General features: G+C 39.9%; 1 pseudogene; it reads left to right on the top strand.

Annotated features, from left to right (window-relative positions):
• The first annotated feature begins 13401 nt into the window (after positions 1–13401).
• Positions 13402–14461, top strand: LOC117073557 (annotated as a pseudogene).
• Positions 14462–21803: the final 7342 nt, after the last annotated feature.

Below are 21803 nucleotides of genomic sequence, written 5' to 3'. Positions count from 1 at the left end.
TATTCAGCTGAAGAAGTTACAGAAGATGGCTCTTCATCCCTCTGAAACCCTTAGGGCTAACGGTTCTCTTATAAAAGGGAGGGGGGAAATATCAGAGGTGTGTGAACCAGAGCAACTCCATCTTGAATAGGAGCTGGGTAAAATGAGGCTGAAACCTACTGGGTTGCATTCCCAGATGGTTAAGGCATTCTAAGTCACAGGATGAGATAGGAAGCTACCACAAAATACAGATCATTAAGACCTTGCTGATAAAAGAGTTTTCAGTAAACAAGCTAGCCATAACCCAACAAAACCAAAATGGCGACAAGAGTGACCTCTGGTCATCCTCACTGCTACACTCCCACCAGTGCCATGAAGTTTACAAATGCCATGGCAACATCAGAAAGTTACCCTGTATGGTCTAAAAAGGGGAGGCATGAATAATCTTCTCCTTGTTTAGCATATCTTCAAGAAATAACCATAAAAATGGACAACCAGCAGCCCTCAGGGCTGCTCTATGGAGTAGCCATTCTTTTATTCCTTTACTTTCTTAATAAACTTGCTTTCACTTTGCATTGCAGACTCTCCCTTAATCCTTTCTTGCACGAGATCCAAGAACCCTGTTTTAGGCTCTGGATTAGGACACCTTTCCTGTAACAGTTTTAAGCTCATGGTTTATTATTATATTAATCTCTCATTTTGTTGGTCAGGATAGAATATTTGGAGAGATGAAACTTCTGTACTTCCTCAGAGCACCCCTAGTCTCCCTGAGTTGCATTTTCCTGCCTTTTCTTTCATTTCAGCCTAAGAGAATCCCTTTTAAGCTGTCCTGATCCTTTATAGTAGTAATAGACTGGGACAGAAAGAGTTCTCAGACCAAGGGAGCTGAAAATCTTTCTATGGCTGACAGCTTTAAGAACTTAATTGCTTTAGCTGTAAGTGCATAACTCCGGCACTCTTCTGTTTTTCTTTTTTTATCATAGTGTGGGATAATTGGTCAGCTAAGTTAACTAGTTCACTAGTTCTTACTGTGGCCCAGTTTGTTATGTGGCATTTTACAAGGCTGGTTAAATCATCATCTACTCCATTTAAGAAATTTACATTTAATAATGTATCATTTTATTGTTTTCAAAGCAATCAGCTCACATCCCACAATATTGTCTTAAAGTTTTATCAAAATGTGTGAAATAATCTAAAACTGATTTATTTGGGTTCTGGTGGCGTTGTTGGATTTTATTCCAAACCACAACCCTTTGGAACACTGAAGGAATAACATTTAACAGAGCAATCGCTCATTCCCATGCATCTTTACGCCTGTCTTCTGGATTTTGGGGGCTGGTTGTTGTGGCTCTATTGGACCTTCAGGGGCCAAATCAGCTATAGGGTCTGACCATTGTGCTTTTTTCCAGCCATTCTTTACCTGTAGCTTCTGAGACCAACATGTGAACTAGCAGATAAAGGTCTGAATGACCTGGGTCATAGGTTCTGCTAATGAGCTCAAATTCTTGGGCACACCTGATTGGAACTTTTATGGGGGTCAGGAATTTTTTTTTTTTTTTTTTTTTTTGACATGGAGTCTCACTCTGTAGCCCAAGCGGGAGTGCAGTGGAGCGATCTCAGCTCACTGCCACCTCCACCTCCTGGGCTTAAGTGATTCTCGTGCCTCAGCCTCCTGAGCAGCTGGGACTACAGACACATGCCACCACGCCCAGCTAATTTTTTGTATTTTAGTAGAGATAAGATTTCACCATGTTGCCCAGGGTGGTCTCGAACTCCCGAGCTCAGGTGATCCACCCACCTCAACCTCCCAAAGTGCTAGGATTACAGACATGAACCACCGCACCCTGGCAGGAATTTTTAAAATATGCTTCATAATTCAGTCTTTGACCAAGGTTAGTAGATAATAACCTGGGTTCCCCTACCTGTTACTGATTGTTCCTGAAATGAGGCAATCACGAGAGAAGGTCCTTCTTTTTTACATCTTCCAGATGAGACACTGCCACTGGGGCTTTCAGGGAGGACTTTTAAGTCAGATTCCGGATTGCCTTCTGTTGAGCAAGTGTGAAACATGCAGGAGAAGAAGGGACAGGTCTGGTCTGGGAAGTTCAGAGAGGACAGGGTAGAGTGGGGCTGTAGGTGGAGGAGGGGGTGGTGCCAAGGGGAAAGTAAGGGATTTTGAGTATTTTTTTAAAGAGAGAGAGAAGATGAGAGAGTTCTTGATTAGTATTTCTAAGTTGCTTGTTCGCCTCCTGTAGGGAGGTGAGGCAGTCTGCCCCTTTTGCTACTCTCCAAATACCAGTAAAAATAACTCCCATTCTGGCCACTTAAGATTTGTGCCTGAGGCCGGGCGCGGTGGCTCAAGCCTGTAATCCCAGCACTTTGGGAGGCCGAGGCGGGCGGATCACAAGGTCAGGAGATCGAGACCATCCTGGCTAACACGGTGAAACCCCGTCTCTACTAAAAAGTACAAAAAACTAGCCGGGCGAGGTGGCGGGCGCCTGTAGTCCCAGCTACTCGGGAGGCTGAGGCAGGAGAATGGCGTGAACCCGGGAGGCGGAGATTGCAGTGAGCTGAGATCCGGCCACTGCACTCCAGCTTGGGCGACAGAGCGAGACTCTGTCTCAAAAAAAAAAAAAAAGATTTGTGCCTGAATTTTTCATCCTGGTTCACAGGTACACTAATTTAGGTATCTCAAAAGATCTCCATTTAGGCCATTGGAATTTAGAATCTGCTTTGTAGTGGTCCACTTGGTTAAATATTTGCATGGCAATTTACCATAAGCATTTTGCATATACCCAGCAGAGTTTCTAAAGGCAGAACCTTATTTTCTGCAGCACCCAGGGTCTTAGAGGCCTCGTTCCCCATAATTTAGAGCTCTTCTTCGGATTTGATCAAGTAGAGACATGTGTCAAACCCAAAATGTGCTGCTTTCAGACCTGGCTTTTCAGGGCCGTTACCCTCTGAACTGGTTCAGCCCACCTGTGTCAAAGCTAGTTGGCACCAGTGTGTCAGGGGCTCAAGGTGCAGTAGGGTTTGGCTCATTATATGCTCCTGCTGGATGAGGTTGGATCCTGAATATGTTCTTCTGAAAGGGAAAACCTATTTAGAACATCTGCACGTTTTAGGGAGCATCTCTCCTGGACACCCTCACATGATTCCCAGTCATCTGAGAATGCCCCAAAAGGCTGAGGGGAGCAAGATGCTCTATTTCTTCAGAGTGGAAGATTACAAACTCATGAGCTAGAGGGTTCAAAGTTGGTCAGATCTGATAAGAGAAAGGACCAAAACACACACATATACAACACACACCAAAAAAAAAAAAAAAAAGTTAAGCATAACTAACAATGATCACACAAAATATACAGTTTCTGAGTGCTCTAAGTGTAGGCAGGAAATTAACACCAGCTGGTGGTTAATGCTATTTTAGTAATTTAAAAGCATTTGCAGCTGGGTATGGTGGCTCATGCCTGTAATCCCAGTAGTTTGGGAGGCTGAGGCGGGCAGATCACGAGGTCAAGGGATCGAAACCATCCTGGTCAATACAGTGAAACCGTCTCTACTAAAAATACAAAAATTAAGCTAGGCACAGTGGCTCACGCCTGTAATCTCAGCACTTTGAGAGGCTGAGGCGGGCAGATCACGGGGTCAGGAGTTCGAGACCAGTTTGGCCAACATGGCAAAACCCGTCTCTACTAAAAATAAAAATACAAAACTTATCCGGGCATGGTGATGTGCGCCTGTAGTCCCAGCTACTCAGGAGGCTGAAGCAGAAGAATTGCTTGAACCTAGGAAGTGGAGGTTGCAGTGAGCCGAAATTGCACCATTGCACTCCAGCCTGGGCCACAGAGCGAGACTCTCTCAAAAAAAAAAAAAAAAAAAAAAAGCCAGACGTGGTGGCATGCGCCTGTAATTCCAGCTGCTGGGGAGGTTGAGGCAAGAGAATCGCTTCAACCTGGGAGGCAGAGATTGCAGTGAGCCCAGATTGCCCCACTGCACTCAAGCCTGGGCAAAAGCGTGAGACTCTATCTCAAAAAAAAAAAAAAAAAAGTTCAACAACAAAAAAGAAAGAAGAGGGAGAAAGAACGAAAGGAAAGGACAGGGGAGGGGAGGAAAGGGGAAGGGAGGGGAGGGGAAGGGGAAGGGAGGGGAGGGGAGGGGAGGGGAAGGGGAAGGGAGGGGAGGGGAGGGGAGGGAATTTGCAAGGCAGAAGGGAAGGGAAGGGAATTTGCAAGGCGGGAGGGGAGGGAAGGGAATTTGCAAAGCCGAATCCCAAACCAGTTTCTTACCTACTGATGTGGCCCATGCTGGAGATGACTCTCTGCCCGACGCAGAAGCAAATGAGCTCACCTTCCTTGATGGAAAAACTCCCACCAAAAAAGGTTTTTTTTAACAGCAAATAAACTTCAGACTCCCAGCTGAAAAACGTTGGAAAATCAGGGATCCTTGGAGAAAAGAAGTCCCAGACTTCTGCAAATTGTCCTGTCGGTTCGGGGTATAAGGTGCCCAAGCTGGTACCAAGCACTGAAAGGTGAACTGCCACAGGCCAGGTCACTTTCAGTCAGGATCCCTCTGTGGTTGCCAGATGTCAGTTGAAGTAAACAACAAGACACATCTCAATCATTTTAGGAGATTTATTTGCCAAAGTTAAGGACACACCCAGGAGACAGGTCTATGCCTTTTTCTGAAAATGATTTTGAGGGCTCCAGATTTAAAGGGGAAAGGGTGGGATATTGAGAAGCACAGTTTTTTCCATAAACAAAAGGGGACAGAGGAAAAATGTGGGGAATCTGCATTTTACATAACAGACAAAATGGGGTAGGAAAAAAATCAGATACGCATTTGTGTCTGGCGGGCCAGGGTGACTGCACCTGTAAAGATAAGTTATCAAGTTGCACTGCCATGGTGAAGTTTTAAGATCTCACCAGGAAATTTCTTGTGTGCAAAATATGGGGGCGGTGTGTAGCTTTTCATCTTGTAACCATCTTATTTAGGAACCAAAAGGGGGAGATTGATTTGTGAGACCCAGTTCCCAGCTTGACTTTTCCCTTCAACTAAATGAGTTTGGGGTCCCAAAATTTAATTTCCTTTCACATTCAGTATAAAATAAGTAAAACCATGACTAAGACTATCTCAGGAGTACAGGATAAGTTGAACACTGTAAAATCTACATGTGTATATAAAATAGGAACAGAAAACAGCTCGGTAAAAGCCTTCTAGCAAACTAGAAATAAAAGATATTATTTTATTTTGTAAATATACAGGGTATCTAAAATAAACTACAGTAAATGTACATAAACTATTAAAAGCTTGTTTTTAAATGTCATAAACATGATAATGATGCTGCTGTAAACATTTTTGTTACCTATTGCATCTGTGGTCCCAGTCAACAGATTAAAATGAGAAATTAGTTATACAATTATACTTGCAAAGAAGAATTAGTCAATAAACTAGTACCTAAACAATTGGTTCTACTGAGGTAGATTGGATACCTGAAGAGCAACTCACACAAAAAAATTGTTCACATAGATTAAGAAATTAAAACTTTAGGAGAAAATACAGGAAAATATAACTGGGGTAAAAATTTTCTAAACATGGCACAAGATAAAAATAATGCATAAAATATGTTAGACTATATCAATTTTAAACTTTTGATTTTTTTTTTTTTTGAGACGGAGTCTCGCTCTGTCGCCCAGGCTGGAGTGCAGTGGCCGGATCTCAGCTCACTGCAAGCTCCGCCTCCCGGGTTTACGCCATTCTCCTGCCTCAGCTTCCCGAGTAGCTGGGACTACAGGCGCCCGACACCTCGCCCGGCTAGTTTTTTGTATTTTTTAGTAGAGACGGGGTTTCACCATGTTAGCCAGGATGGTCTCGATCTCCTGACCTTGTGATCCGCCCGTCTCGGCCTCCCAAAGTGCTGGGATTACAGGCTTGAGCCACCACGCCCGGCCTAAACTTTTGATTATTAATAACATAAATGTTTTACTACAGATGATGCAAAGGCAAAGCACAATTGGGAGAAAATATTTTTAAAAGACATATTACAAAAGATTGGTATTTTAAAAATATATATTACAGACTGGGCATGGTGGCTTACACCTGTAATCTCAGGACTTTGGGAGGCTGAGGCCAGTGGATCACCTGAGGTAAGGAGTTCAAGACCAGCCTGGCCAACGTGGTGAAACCCCATCTCTACTAAAAATACAAAAAAATTAGCCAGGTGTGGTGGTGTGCTCCTGTAATCCCAGCTACTTGGGAGGCTGAGGCAGGAGAATCACTTGAACCCAGGAGGCGGACGCTGCAGTGAGTCAAGATCGCACCATTGCAGTCCAGCCTGGGCAACAGGAGAGAAACTTCGTCCCAAAAATAATAATACTTAGTATATATATATATATAAACAGACTGTATGAATAAATAAGAAAAAGACATTAAATATAGGAGAGATGGAAAGTCTTGGAATACAAATGATCAATAAACTTATGAAAAATTCCAACTTCATTGGTAACTATGAAAATGCTAATTAAAACTATAAATGATACACCTTTCTAATTCACCATTTTGTCAAAAAATTATGTCTAGTAATTCAAAGAGTTGGTAAAAATATGGAGTAATTGGAATTCACAAATATTCACTGGCAATAAGATTGATTTATAAATTGATGTAAATGTATGCTATGCAGCTGTGAAAATGGACAACTACAGCTATGCTAAGCAACATGAAATAATAAAAAATTATAAAGTAAGTCACAGATACAAAATGGTAAAATTTATATAAACGCAAAAAACAGGCAACACTAAAATGTATATGGTTTATAGATAAAATTGCAAAAATTAACACAAAATTCAGATAGTGGTTACTTTGGATAGGAGGTTAATAAGAGACTTCAGAGGTATCCACTTCTCAGGAGTGTGTGAGGGTTTCATGAAGCCAGACAAAGTTTTATGAGAGTAGAGACCAATACTTTCTTCATTTTATTTCCTAAGACTAGCAAAAAGGATGGCACATTGTGTGTGCTCAACACACATTTATTGGTTAAATGAATAATTACATGCCCTTTGTAAACTGTCAAGTTATGCAAATTGACATTATTATTAGTTACTATAGCTTAGTTAATAGAATCAAAGGGTAATAAACTGTAGCAGTCAGCACTATTAAAAGTTTAATGTTAACCCAGCACTCTTGGGTAAAATAAATTGAAATTTTTCTGTAATCCTAGCACTTTGGGAGGCCAAGGTGGGCGGATCACTTGAGGCCAGGAATCTGAGACCAGCCTGAACAACATGGCAAAACCCCATCTCTACTAAAAACACAAAAATTAGCCGGGCGTGGTGGCGCATGCCTGTAATCCCAGCTACTCAGGAGGCTGAGGCCTGAGAATTGCTTGAACCCGGGAGTCGGAGGTTGCAGTGAGCTGAGATCGCGACACTGCACACCAGACTGGGTGACAGTGTGAGACTCCGTCTCCAAATTAAAAAAAAAAAATTTTTTTTAAGTTGTGACCATTACAATTACATGTAAATTGCCACATGAAGATGGAACATGAAATCTGACTTCAGGTGAGCATAATTTGAAAGGAAAAGGCAAAAAGAGCGAAAAGAGATAAAAAGGATGAAAACTTAATTGGGTCAAATCTGCAAGTTCTACCCTGTGCTTCTTTTTAGGAAACAGTTTTCTCCTCTCCTGGCGCAAAGGGAGGCTGCCTGGGGGAGCCTGGGCCCGTCTGTCCTCCTCGCGGTGGCAGTGGCTGTCTGCTTAAGCATGAGGCGCGCCGCAATGCCCTGGGCCTGAAGCTGCCGGGCCCCGCCCCTCTCTTCCCCTGGACTCTTCCACTGTGTGTCTGTGCCCTTGTGTCTTCCTGTGCGTCCCTCTAATGAAAGGGGCGGTGGCAGCATGAAGCTGGTAGCAGGAACTGGCTCCGCAGGTTGAGGAGGGCTCGCCCAGCTGTGGGAAATGCTCTAGTTGACATGGCTTTCTGTGCACCGATCTGGGCCTCGACCCAGGGTTACAGACGAGGCGTCCCTGGCCTGGGCGACCCCGGGGGCGGGCGCTCCGGCTGCTGCTGCGGTTCCTGTTGTGCTTGGCTGGGCCGCGGCTGGGACCAGCGCCCACCAGAAGTGCAGGAGCCGCCCCGCAGGCGGGAGGAGGTGGTAGCCATGGTCCCTGAAAACCAGGCTCTGCTGACGAATCTCAGACTCCAGGAACAGAAGAACCGAGAGAACTGCAAGCGATTGAGCCAAACGGACGGACTGTGCTGACAAATCTCAGACGCCAGGAACAGAAGAACCGAGAGAACTGCAAGAGTTTGAGCCAAACGGAAGGACTGTTGGAGTAGCTGAGGGTGAAGCTGCCGGAACTCCTCAAAGTGGAACAGCAAAGCCAGCACCAGAGATGGACAAGAAAAACAATCAACGAAAATTAGCAGAAATCAAAGTTAGATGCTAAAGCAGGGAAAAACCGTTCACGCCACGATAGAAACGGAGTTGATGATGGAGTCTGAGAAACGAATCTTAGGGAGAGAAAGGACAGCAGTGAGGTGCTAACAATTCTGGTCCACTGGACCCCACCATCCCTAGGATAGTAAATACCATCCCAGTCATCACCCAGCAAGTTACCACCGCAGCATTTCCAGTGTGTTCCAAAAAAAAAAAAAAAAAAAAAAAAAAGGTGATTCTTAACACAAGTGCAAATGAAGTCATTTATCATACTTTTAATCCAAACTGTCATAGTTTACATTTTAACGTTCTTTATTGTGCTAAAATCTTTGGTTTTTAAATGTAATTTATTTTGGGATGGAGTTGTTGCCCTATTGCCCTGGCTGGACTGCAGTGACGCGATCTCCGCTCACGGGAACCTCCGCCTCTGGGGTTCAAGCGATTCTCCTGCCTCAGCCTTCCGAGTAACTGGGATTACTGGTGCCTGCCGCCACTCTCAGCTAATTTTTGTATTTTTAGTAGACACAGGGTTTCATCATGTTGGCTGGGCTGGTCTCAAACTACTGACCTCAAGTGATCCGCCTGTCTCGGCCTTCCAAAGTGCTCGGCTTACAGGGATGAGCCACCATACCCGGAAGAACATTCGTTTTTTAAAGTGGCAGCCCCAATTTTTGTCTGTGTGGATATATTTTGGACTTTTGTATATTAAATATAACGTAAAGTACAAACTTTATTATGTTTTAGGTAATCTAACATTGATGTACACAAACTTTACAGATTACTGTAGGATTCAGCAAACGATGTATGACATTTATGTCTAGTTTTTGATGTAATTTTATTTTAGAAAAGATTGGCTTCTTTAAAAATGTCTCCAAAAATGTTGGCTTATTTTATAAAATGCCAAAATAGTCAAAAAATGTAAAATACCATTTTGCATTTTACAAAAAGTAAAATACGATTTTGCCATTTTATACAATAAGCCTGAATTTGCCATACTGTATGAATACTGGTACTCAAAACACCAAATATTGTAATCAAAATTATTTAAACAGTATATTTATATAATATCTCAATTTTTAACTACGGTGATAGACATAAATAAATATTTCATAAATCAAACCTATTAGTATTAGGTTTTATTTAGAAGTAATATATATAAAAGATCTGTTCAAAATGAATATTTTTCAAAATAATTTGGTGTTTTCGGATATGCTGAAGTCTTATTTTGATCAGAGTAAGCCTGGGGATAGTTGACTTATTTCATTTTTTTGTATAGTATGTTCCAAATTTTCTAGTTTAACTTAATATTGATGACGGGTAAACTTTCTTTAAATATTATAGGCCTGTTAAATTGTCAATGTTTTTAATTTTAAAATTCTGTCTTTTAATACTGTTTCAGGGATTTAGGTCTAGTTGAATCTGCACAACCTGTTAATCATTGTCACCTGCCAGATTCCAATTCACTGTCAGTGTGCCTGTATGACTCTTCTTTCCATATTCTTTGAATTACTTTTGTATTACTCATTTGAAAGTTATATAATACAGCTCATACACTTCAAATAAAATCACCATGTAAAATGAATTCTGGCTTAGTATAAAGAAGCTGTTAGTCTTAGTGTTACATATATAGATGGATGTGGCTCAACAATTTAAACAAAAATATTGAACTATAACATGTGTTGCCATGAGTCAGCCTCTAATGAGTTTATAGATAAATCCAGATATTATCATATTTATCCAGTTGTGTTCAATACCTTTAAAGTTGGTGTATCAAGAATTCTTATGCTGTCTGAGAAAACAGATTCTACTGTTACCTAAGAAATCAGCTGGAAGGCATTTTTACAATCTTGCACCACATAAGGAAAAACTGAAAGGTAGTACTAATAAATGCAAACTGCATCACCTGGAAAATGGGAATCCAGAATATCACTTTCAATATTTAAGTGTTGGAACTTTTCGTAAAAAAATAAATATGATAAAATAAACCTTTTGGTAAGCTTTGTGTAGCTTAACATCAGCATAAAATAGAAAAAAAAATCTTACAATAACCTACACTAAAAAACAAAACAAAACTAGCATCCAATTCATATATAATTGATCTTTGTGTTGGGAGAGTCTAAAGCAGAACATTTGATGGACTTGATACAATTATTTTTACCATATGGGCATACTGATAAAATCATGTATATTTAATTTGACTAAAACATTTTGGCCGGGCGCGGTGGCTCACACCTGTAATCCCAGCACTTTGGGAGGCTGAGGTGGGCGGATCACCTGAGGTCAGGAGTTCGAGAACAGCCTGGCTAACATGGTGAAAACCCGTCTCTACTAAAAAAAAAAAATACAAAAATTAGCCGGGCATGGTGGCGCATGCCTGTAATCCCAGCTAGTCTACTCGGGAGACTGAGGCAGGAGAATCGCTGGAACCCAGGAGGCAGAGGCTGCAGTGAACTTAGATCACGCCAATGGACTCCAGCCTGGGCGACAGAGCAAGACTCCACCTCAAAAAAAAAGTCTGCATCTTAAAAATACTACTTTGTACTATGAATAATAAATGTAAAGTCTTTATTCTCAAAAAGATCCTGATTCTCAACCCAACATATATGGCAACCCATTCCTCTGGTTCGTCCAAACTGAGGCCTCATTAAGGCTCAAATATGGAGTGAGAGAAACACAACAGAGCATGTGAAATAAGATGGATGAGGTAGAATGTTCAGCTCTGAGGCTCAGGAATTGCCTGGAGCATCCCAATATAATGATGGTCAATTGTGGAGCTTACTATGTAAAAATAAACATAAAACTTGGTGAAAGTCTCTGGAATTATAAAGAGTTGTGCCAAAAGGACTGAGCCAGGATGACAGGTATTTAACAAGTAAGGCAAATATTTACTAGCACATAAATATTTGTTCCAAAGTTTATTACAGTAGCAATATTTTCATTAATGTCAGCTTTCTCAAGCTAAGGATGCCATAGACAAACTAAGACAAGTGCCTAATATATTGTAGGCAATTAGTTTCTAAATTCGATAAACTTGCAATAATTTTATAAATTTCACTGAACTCTGTTTCATGTATATCTCTCACTGAAAGGCACTATCCAGTAGCTGTGTCCTTCAGTTTTTTCTGTGATTTTCTGTTGCTGGATTCCAAATCAAATCAACTTTATTTGAATCCTAGTCATTTCTAAAGTTCCAGATTTAATAACAGAAAGAAAGCAGAAATTAAGTTACCCCAAACAGTCCATATTTAATATATGTGATTTCCCAAAAGAATCAAATATTACACAAAACAACAGTGGGTTTAAAATTCAACCTAAATTCAAAGGTAGCAATTAACACCATATGCAAAAATTAGCAAAGTCACAATGTAGAAATTCTTAGTCTGCTATTCCAGAAAAAATAATAACATTTTTATTTTGGCATTTTTTGGAAAAAATAAATACATTAACTATGACAAAATATACCCACTAAACTATAACAAAGGATCTTTGAAATATAAATGATTTTGTTCTTATTTTTAAATATTTACTATAATATTTTCAGACAAGGCTTTCAGTGAAAAATACTTACAGCTACCATGTATGAATTAAAACAGTCCTGGGGGAATAGTACTTTTTATTAATAATGAAGATTGAAGCTCCAAGTGATACAGCAGGAGCACCGTCAACTCAGACAAACACCGCCACTTTAAGTTCTAGCTCCCTTTCTAGCCTCAGGCATTTCAAGGAAATCACTTCTCTTCTAACTACAAGCAGCCAGAAAGAGCAGACGGTAAAATACAGGTAAGACAGCTCAGGGTGGGCACACTGGCTCACGCCTGTAATCCCAACACTTTGGAAGGCTGAGGCGGGCGGATCACGAGGTCAGGAGTTCGAGACCAGCCTGGCTATCATAGCAAAACCCCATCTCTACCAAAAACACAAAAAAATTAGCTGGGTGTGGTGCACGCACCTGCTCGGGAGGCTGAGGCAGGAGAATAGCTTGAACCCAGGAGGTGGAGGTTGCAGTGAGCGGAGACCACGCCATTGCACTCCAGCCTGGGTGACACAGCAAGACTCCCTCTCAAAGAAAACAAAAACAAAAACAGCCAGCTTGGGCACAGAGGGAGGTGGGGGGAAAGTCTCTTGAGTAACTGCCAAACTTCACCCTCATACAATGGGCCCCAGTAACACAGTGGGCCTTAATAAGCACATTCTTTCCCCTTCGGGTGCACTAAGATAGGGAAGCTAAAAGCAGACTGGGGGGATATGCCTGCAGCTGCAGAAAGATGTATGGGAACAGACACACAACTCTCCCTCCCAGATAAGCACAACAAAGAGACACGGAAGCAGTCCAAGCCTCCAATAAACTCTCCCACCCTGAATCCTTAAAAATTTTTAGTCTGTAAAAGAATGTGGCTCTGACCTAACTCAGCCAGCTGCCCCTCTAGGTTTATTCAAAATAAACCTGTCCCTGTTGACTGTCAAGCCACCCTTCGTGTTTCTCTCTTCTTTCTGTAATTCTTACACCAAGGAAGTAAAATAGTTTCCCCTGGGAACACAGCTAATGACCCAAATGAAGCTCAAATGAAGGCATTTAACATTCACAATTTATATCTTAAAAATAAAATACTCCTGAATATTTAAAAAAAAAAAGGAAAAAAGATATAAAAACAAATGAGAGAAAAGGAAGGAAATGGATTACTCACAATATCTAAGGTATGGAATCAACCTAAGTGTCCATCAACAGGTATATGAAAAAAGAAAATGTGGTATGCTACTCAATGGAATGCTACTGAGCCCTATGGGAAAAAAATAAAAAGGAACTCTTGTTATTTGCAACAACACTGATGAACCTGGAGAACATGATGCTAAATAAGAGGACACAGAAAAAAACTTTCATAATATAATTTCTATGTAGAGTGTAAAAAGGTTTAAACTCATAGAAGCATAGAGCAGAATGATGATTGCCTGGGGCTGGGAGTGGAGGAGATGTTGGTCAGAAAAAATGGGTCTGATTTTGTGAAGAGACAAAGACTGAGCGGTTGTGGCTACATTGCCGACCTCAAGCAGCAGTCAGCTTCTCTACGTAGAACCTGGGAGTAGGAGACTCAGAATCGAATCGAATCTCCTTCCTTCCTCCTGTTTTTGGCTTTGTGGAAACCTTATCAAACACAATGGCCAGCAATGTTACCAACAGAACAGATCCTCGCTCCCTGAATTCCCATGTGTTCATTGGAAATCTCAGCACTCTTGTGGTCAAGATGTCTGATGTGGAGGCAATCTTTTCGACGTACAGCAAAATTGTGGGTTGCTCTGTTCATAAGGGCTTTGCCTTCGTTCAATAGGTGAATGAGAGAAATGCCCCGGCTGCTATAGAAGAGAGAAGGGCATAATAATTGCTGGCCAGGTTTTACATATTAACCTGGCTGCAGAGCCAAAAGTGAACAGAGGAAAAGCAGGTGTGAAATGATCTGCAGCAAAGATGTATGGATCAGTAACAGAACACCCTTCTCCATCGCCTCTATTCAGCTCCTTTTGACTTGGACTGTGACTTTCAGTGGGATTGTTTTGAAAGGATGTACAATTGCCCAGCACATTTTCCTCCTTCTCCTCCTATTGCTCAGCCTGTAGTGCCCTCGAAACATCAGCGTGTATCAGAAAACACCTCACAAAAGGGCAAAAGTGGCTTCAATTCTAAGAGTGGACAGCAGGGATCTTCCAAGTCTGGAAAAGTTGTAAGGAGATGACCTTTAGGCCATTAAGAAGGAACTGACGCAGATAAAAAGTGGATTCACTCCTGGAAAACCTGGAAAAATATAAAAGAAACAGAGCAGACAAACAGTAGAGATGACGAATGATAAATGAGAAGAGGAACAGAGCAGGAGCTCAGTGAAGAAAAATGAGATTAATGTGAAGTCTGAGGGGGGCGCAGATGACTCTGCTGAGGAGGGGGGATCTACTGGATGATGATGATAATGAAGACGGGGAATGGCCAACTGGGGTTGACAGAGGATGATTAAAAAGAGGCTAAGGAGAGGATGACAGTCAGTGCCAATGGCAAAAACGACTCTTAAGCACATAGTGGGGGTTAGAAATCTTATCCCAATATTTGTTTACCTACGTGCTTCTCTAAGATCACATTTTTTTTTTTACCAGATCTCTAGTATCTTCAGCACATGCTCACTGTCCTTGTCCTTCCCATGTTAATTCATATTGCCCTGCATCTAAGTCCCATTTTCATCTCCTTTGACACTCCTAGTAGTTTTGTTAAGTCTTACCCCATAATTTTTGCTTTTAATTTTGAAACCTCTTTATGATTTAACAATAAAAAGGATTTTTTTTTTTTTTTTCCCTGAGATGGAGTCTTGCTCTGTTGCCCAGACTGGAGTGCAGTGGTGCAATCTTGCCTCACTGCAACTTCTACCTCCCAGGTTAAGCAACTCTCCTGCCTCAGCCTCTGGAGTAGCTAGGATTGCAGGCACGCATCAGCACGCCCAGCTAATTTTATTTATTTTGTAATTTTAGTAGAGATGGCGTTTCACCATGTTGGCCAGGCTGGTCTTGAACTCCTGACCTCGTGATCCACCTGCCTTGGCCTCCCAAAGCGCTTGGACTACAGGCATGAGCCACTGTGCCCGGCCGGATGTACGGTTTTTATCAACTGTCTCCAAAATTATCTTGTTATGCAGAAAGTTTTCTTCATTCATACATAATTTCAGTAGTTGCTTCCCTAACAGCAAAAGCAATCTCATTTAGTTGTGTAGCTCCTAAAAGCAGCTTTGAGTTAGAAGTATGTGTGCTACACCCCCACATAAGTGTGATTTGTGGGGTAGTTCAACACAAATACAACGTGTTTTTGTGAAAGAGTTGGCATGTTAAATGCATCCTCTAGAAAAATAGTGTTATAGTCTTAAGATTTGCTTTTTAAGGTTGATACTGTGGGTTACTTTTGTGAGCAGCCTGATGTTTGAGACCTGTTTTTCTCAAAATAAACAAGTTCTTATTAAACCAGAAATTTGGAGAAAAAAAAGCAATGTTTTCCCTCATTTCCTACCTTAACAAATAAGTTATTCTCCTCTCAGTTTTGATTCACCAGGGGATTGAATCATATCCTGAAGAATCAAAACCGGATAATGTATCTGTTAAGGCAATGCAGGTTGTACACTAAAATTTCAGATGCTTAGAACTATGTATTTTTTGCTCACATCACCGTCGTCTGTGAGCCTTTTTTTTTTCTTTTGAGATGGAGTCTCGCTTTGTCGCCCAGACTGGAGTGCAGTGGCACTAGATCTAGTTGAATCTGCTCAACCTGTTTATCAGTGTCAGGTGCCAGATTCCAATTCACTATCGGTGTGCCTGTATGACTATCAGTGTGCCTGTATGACTCTTCTTTCCAGTCTTTGAATTAAATTATTACTTATTTGAATGTTATATAATACAGCTCATATATTTCAAATGAAACCACCAGGTAAAATGAGTTGTGGCTTAGTATAAAGAAGCTGTTAGCAACTCAGTATTACATATACAGATGGATGCAGCTCAACAAGAATATAGACAAAAATAAAGAACTATAATGTGTTGCCATGACTTAGTCTCTAATGAGCTTATAAATAAATCCCGACTTCAGCACATATATACAGTTTTGTTCAGTACCTCTAAAGGTGGTATATCAAGAATTCTTATGCTGTGGAGAAAACAGATTCTGCCAATACCTAAGAAATCAACTGGAAGTTTTTTTTTTTTTTTTTTTTTTTTTTGGGAAGGAGTTTCACTTGTCGCCCAGGTTGGAGTGTAATGGCACGATCTTGGCCCACTGTAACCTCTGCTTCCCGGGGTTCAAGCGATTCTCCTGCCTCAACCACCTGAATAGCTGGGATTACAGGCGCATGCTACCACACCCAGCTAATTTTTGTATTTTTAGTAGAGATGGGGTTTCACCATGTTGGTCAGGCTGGTCTCAAACTCCTAACCTCAGGCGATCCTCCCACCTTGCCTCGCCAAGTGCTGGGATTACAGGGGTGAGCCACCACACCTGGCCATCTGTTAGTCTTCTGTCTGCTTAAGAAGCCTTAATCTTTCAGGGATTGTATCTTCTTTCATTTTCTATCTGCATCTTCCTTTTCCTTTAGCCAATGGATGAAAACAATGTGTCAGAGAAGACATATTTGCTTCTTATCCACACATCACTTCCACTCATTACTAGTCAATGTGGGTAGAGCTGAGAATAGCAGTTTCCTGGCAGGACAGCCACTTCCTAGCAATAAAAACACACTAAAAAAATCATAAATCTTCTTTAAAAAGCTAACATATTTTAAACAAAATAAGTATATGCCTCAATAATAAAGTGCTGTGGTAAAATATTAACTTTTGTTGATTTCTATTGAGCTCGGGTAATATTCGACCAAAAGATAGCAAATACACAGCAGAAAAGTATTACTTTAAATAAGAATGTTGTGAAGTTATTCTGTCAATACTATTATGACCTCATACTAATAGTCTCATCTATAGTTGTGCAACATCAAATGCTTTTTATTAAAAGTTGTATTTTATATAAGTATTTCATTTATATCACCCTCTTTCACTATTTCAATCTCTTCTTCCGTTTATATCAGTAGAAAACAGGCCAGCTGGTGCCAGGAAAGAACATGCTGCTATTGCTGTTTTAACGATGACGATGAAGAGCACTTGTTTGGGTGGTATTCAAGTGCCAAACACTGTTATTTGGCTTAAAGTACTGGTTTTCTATTTTTCCCTAAATTTATTGATAATATACAATTTTTTAGCTAAGATTTTATCTCATTCATATGTTTTATGGAATTTGGTTTATGTTTAACTGTTTCTGATTTATCTGGAATGTGAAAATTTTCCATGAATCCAAATTGAATACTAAAAACAATCTTTTACTAAAAGGCTTTGAGGCAAAGATTCATACTTTTTTTGTAATATGGAAGAAATGTGTTAACCATGTACACAGTAATCACTCTAAATACAGCACTCTCAGTGCCCAGTATTCACCCTGAGTCACTCAGAAAAAATTGGTATCTCTGCAAAGACACAGAAAAAGCTGCCAAAAGGAAGTGCACCACATTGCACATAAATGCTTTTCACATGCACCTATTAGGGTCTTAATTTAATGGGCTGTTATTTGCATGTCCAGATGCTTCCTGAATCTAGTCATACAATTTTTTGGCAGCTAATGGCATCTTTTACCCATTAGTTTTATATAATTATTTGTCTGGCTGGAAAATAAATTTTTGTCAGTTTACTCTAAATTGAGAGACTAGATTTGCAATCTTCAATCTTTCAGTGTTAAGGCAAATCAGAGAAGAGCAATGTGTTATGTAGCATGCATTTTTCTGCCCATCAAAATTCTTGTATTGCCTTGGAAACCCGAGGGAGCCATCTAAATAACACTCCCTTTGAATCCTTTAGCCAGAATTTTAGATTTTAAAAGGTCAAGAACATAATGACGGAGCAAAGCGAAAATCATGTCTTTGCTCTGTGTTAGTAATCAGGCCATTTCAAAAAGCAGAGCAATTATGCCAACCCATTGAAAAAATGTGGTTTTGATTAATTTTATTCTACTTCAAATGTTTCATCCAATTGTTACTTTTATCACGTTAAACTAAGAAAAACTATATACATAACTCCATGCATTCTAGACATAATCATACTGTTTCAAGTACAATATTGTATTACAGTATAGTAAAATCCTCGGTAATTAGATATCAATTAATAAATTTATTATGTCTTCAAGGTATTTCAATTGTACAAATAATTAGGTATGCTTTTTCATAGTAAGTTCAATTCTAGGAGAGTGCACACTAGTCTCCATGGTATGTTTGTAATGAGTAGTGTAAAACTGGGCTACCAGAATGGTGCAGACATGCTGATTTAATTATAGTAAGAATGAGATCCCTTGTTGGTAGGCTACTGATGTTCCAGAGGCTGATCATTCACTACGGCTTACTAAATGTCATTCCATAGTGCCAGTGAGCCCTTTCATCCAGGTTGTTTCTTCCTCCCATTGATGTAATCATGTGTTGTCTTCTCTGTTTATCTTAGGTTATCTCAGATGAAAGGTGAATTTTTTTTTTTTTTTTTTTTGCATAAATTAGACTCCTTTTTTTTTCCCTCTGCCATGAGATCCTCCTATCCTCCCTACTGGAAGCACCATGTGGGAGGCAGGAATGATGACAATATACAAATATATTTCCTGCCGTATAGCCACCATAAGCAGCTTACAGCATGGCCCAGCTAGAAATCACTTACTTCCAGGCCAGCTGAAGTGTTTTTCTATTATGTATCCCTTTCTCTTAAAAGCATCTCCGATTCAGTTTAGCCCAATCACGATAATCTCCCTTTTGATGGCCACAAAGGCAACACATTAGTGTCCTAATTTTATGAGTAATTTCACACCACAGTGACAGTTTTACACTCAAGAGGAAAGGATTACACAGCAGGTGTGAAACAGGCTGGGAATCTTGAGGATCATCTTAGAATTTTGCCTATCCACCTGAATAGACTTTTAAAGTAGTCTTTTAGTTATTTTTTTATTTTTTATTTTTGAGACAGAGTGTCGCTCTATGGCCCAGACTGGAGTGCAGTGGCAAGGCGCGATCTCGGCTCACTGCAAGCTCCGCCTCCCGGGTTTACGCCATTCTCCTGCCTCAGCCTCCCGAGTAGCTGGGACTACTGGTGCCCACCACCACACCCGGCTAACTTTTTGTATTTTTAGTGGAGACGGGGTTTCACAATGTTAGCCAGGATGGTCTCGACCTCCTGACCTCATGATCCGCCCACCTCGGCCTCCCAAAGTGCTAGGATTACAGGTGTGAGCCACCGCACCCGACCTAGTCTTTCAGTTTCTTTTGTTATCTAGGTAAACACAGATAACACCTGCAAATAATAATTAATTACTTTCCAATTTGATTCACAACAAATATTAACTAATTTTTTTCTGGCTTAAATTATTTCTTTTTAATGTACTATTTTATACATTCATGCACAGATATAACAATGAAAATGTATCCAATTATTCAATTTCTTAAAATTTTGTATTTATTTATTTATTTATTTTTTATTTTTATTTTTTTTGAGACGGAGTCTGGCTCTGTCGCCCGGGCTGGAGTACAGTGGCCGGATCTCAGCTCACTGCAAGCTCTGCCTCCCGGGTTCACGCCATTCTCCTGCCTCAGCTTCCCGAGTAGCTGGGACTACAGACGCCCGCCACCTCGCCTGGCTAGTTTTTTGTATTTTTAGTAGAGACGAGGTTTCACTGGGTTAGCCAGGATGGTCTCAATCTCCTGACCTCGTGATCCGCCCGTCTCGGCCTCCCAAAGTGCTGGGATTACAGGCTTGAGCCACCGCGCCCGGCCCAAAATTTTATATTTAAAATGAGTGTTTGAAATAGTTACTTTCTGTTTGAAGTTTTTTATTGTTGTACTCAGGAGTGTTATCTCTGTAGACAAAGTTGCCTGTGGTTTAATATTGGCTCTGCTATTGTGAGCAAGTCATTTCTCTCAGTGGCTCTGTTTCTTCCTCTGGTAAAATGAGGGTAAATAATGATATCTATGTTATTAAGTTACTGTGAGAATTAAATTTATTAACACATATATAGTGTTATGGTCAGTACTCAGTAGAAATTAGCTAATTTTAATAATATAATTATATGCTGAATTACATTAATACTTGCTTTAACACAGAAATATTTTTCCGTAAGACATGAGTTTTTCAACCAATAGACAAATATATATTTATATTAATTATTTTTAAAATGTGGTATAAACAATGAAATACTATTCAGTATTAAGAAAGGGTAAATCCTATTATTTGAAACAAGATAGATAAATTTAGAAGACACTATGATAGATGAAATAAGCCAGACACAGAAAGAGAAATACTGCATAATCTCGTTTATATGTAGAATTTAATAAAGTTTTACTCAAAAAAGTAGAAAGTGGAGTAATGGTTACCAGAGCCTGGGGGTGGTTGGAAGGAAACAGAGAGTTGTTCATCAAAGGGTACAAAGTTTCAAATAGGGTAAACAGGTTTTGAGATCTACTGCACAGGAAGGTGACTATAGTAAACAACAATATATTGTGTATTTCAAAAGAACTAGGAGTACCTTTCAAATGTCTCACCACAGAGGATAGGTAAGCAAGGTGATAGATATGTTATTCAACTCAACTTAATTATTCCTTTTTTTGCTTTTTCTGAGATGGAGTTTCACTCTTGTCACCCAGGCTGGAGTGCAATGGCACGATCTCGGCTCACCACAACCTCTGTCTCCCGGGTTCAAGTGGTTCTCCTGCCTCAGCCTCCCGAATAGCTGGGATTTACAGGCGTGAGCCATCCATATTATATGCGTATATTAAAACATCATATTGTACATCATAAATGTATACAACTCTGATTTGCCATTTAAAAATACTATTAACACTTTTCTTAGAAAAAAGAGAGAAATAAACTAAGAATTTGGGCCAGAGAAAAAAGTGTTTTTTTATCTTAAAATTCCAGGAAATACATATATATATAAATTTTATATATATATATAAAATTTCAAATGGCTTACTCATTTAGAGATGTGGGTTAGGAAACTTTTAATGTTATGAACAGTATGAACCCAACACTCAAGAATAAATTTTCTTGATTTTTAATATTCAAAATAATAAAATACTTTAAAAGGCTCTAAAGCAACTGTTTTGAGTAAAATTCTCTCTAAATGTCTAAGTAAATGATTTCCTTCACTTGTTAGAGAAACAAGTTTTTTGAATACATATATATACATGCACACACTTTTTTTTGAGACGGAGTCTCGCTCTGTTGCCCAGGCTGGAGTGCAGTGGTGCAATCTCAGCTCACTGCATCCTCCGCCTCCTGGGTTCAAGCATGAATATATACTTTTAAACTACATTTAAATTTACCGGAGTCCTAAAGAGCAATACTCAATAAGAAATGTTTCCATAATATTCATATTTATGCTGTACATGAATCTGCCAAGGATAGTATTAAAAACATTTAACTACTCTTATAGCCCCAGACTGACTGATTAGAATTAACATGGGTTACAAACTACTGATGTGGCCAGCTTGTTTTCAGGCTTAACATTAACCATGATCTAACAGAATAAAAAATGAGAGCTAATAAATTTCCTGTGTACTCGCTACGTGACTAAAAATGAAACAGACTGGAATTACTAATCAGTCACTTACAACGTAGTTTTAAACGTTTAAGAAACACGTGAAGTTTCTTTTAAACTCATTTAACAACTTGTTTTTATTGATTTTTCACTTCTATTAGAAGACTAATTAAAATTTCTGTTACTACAAACCTATGAATTTTATTCATATCTAAACACAGTGGTAATCTTAAAAGATCTGTATGCTTAGACTTACGGAAAGCCTGTTTTTTATT

The sequence above is a fragment of the Trachypithecus francoisi genome, unplaced genomic scaffold (assembly GCF_009764315.1).
Source record: "Trachypithecus francoisi isolate TF-2019V2 unplaced genomic scaffold, Tfra_2.0 Lachesis_group4, whole genome shotgun sequence".
Lineage (NCBI taxonomy): Eukaryota > Metazoa > Chordata > Mammalia > Primates > Cercopithecidae > Trachypithecus > Trachypithecus francoisi.
This window is presented reverse-complemented; position numbering and strand designations above follow the sequence as displayed.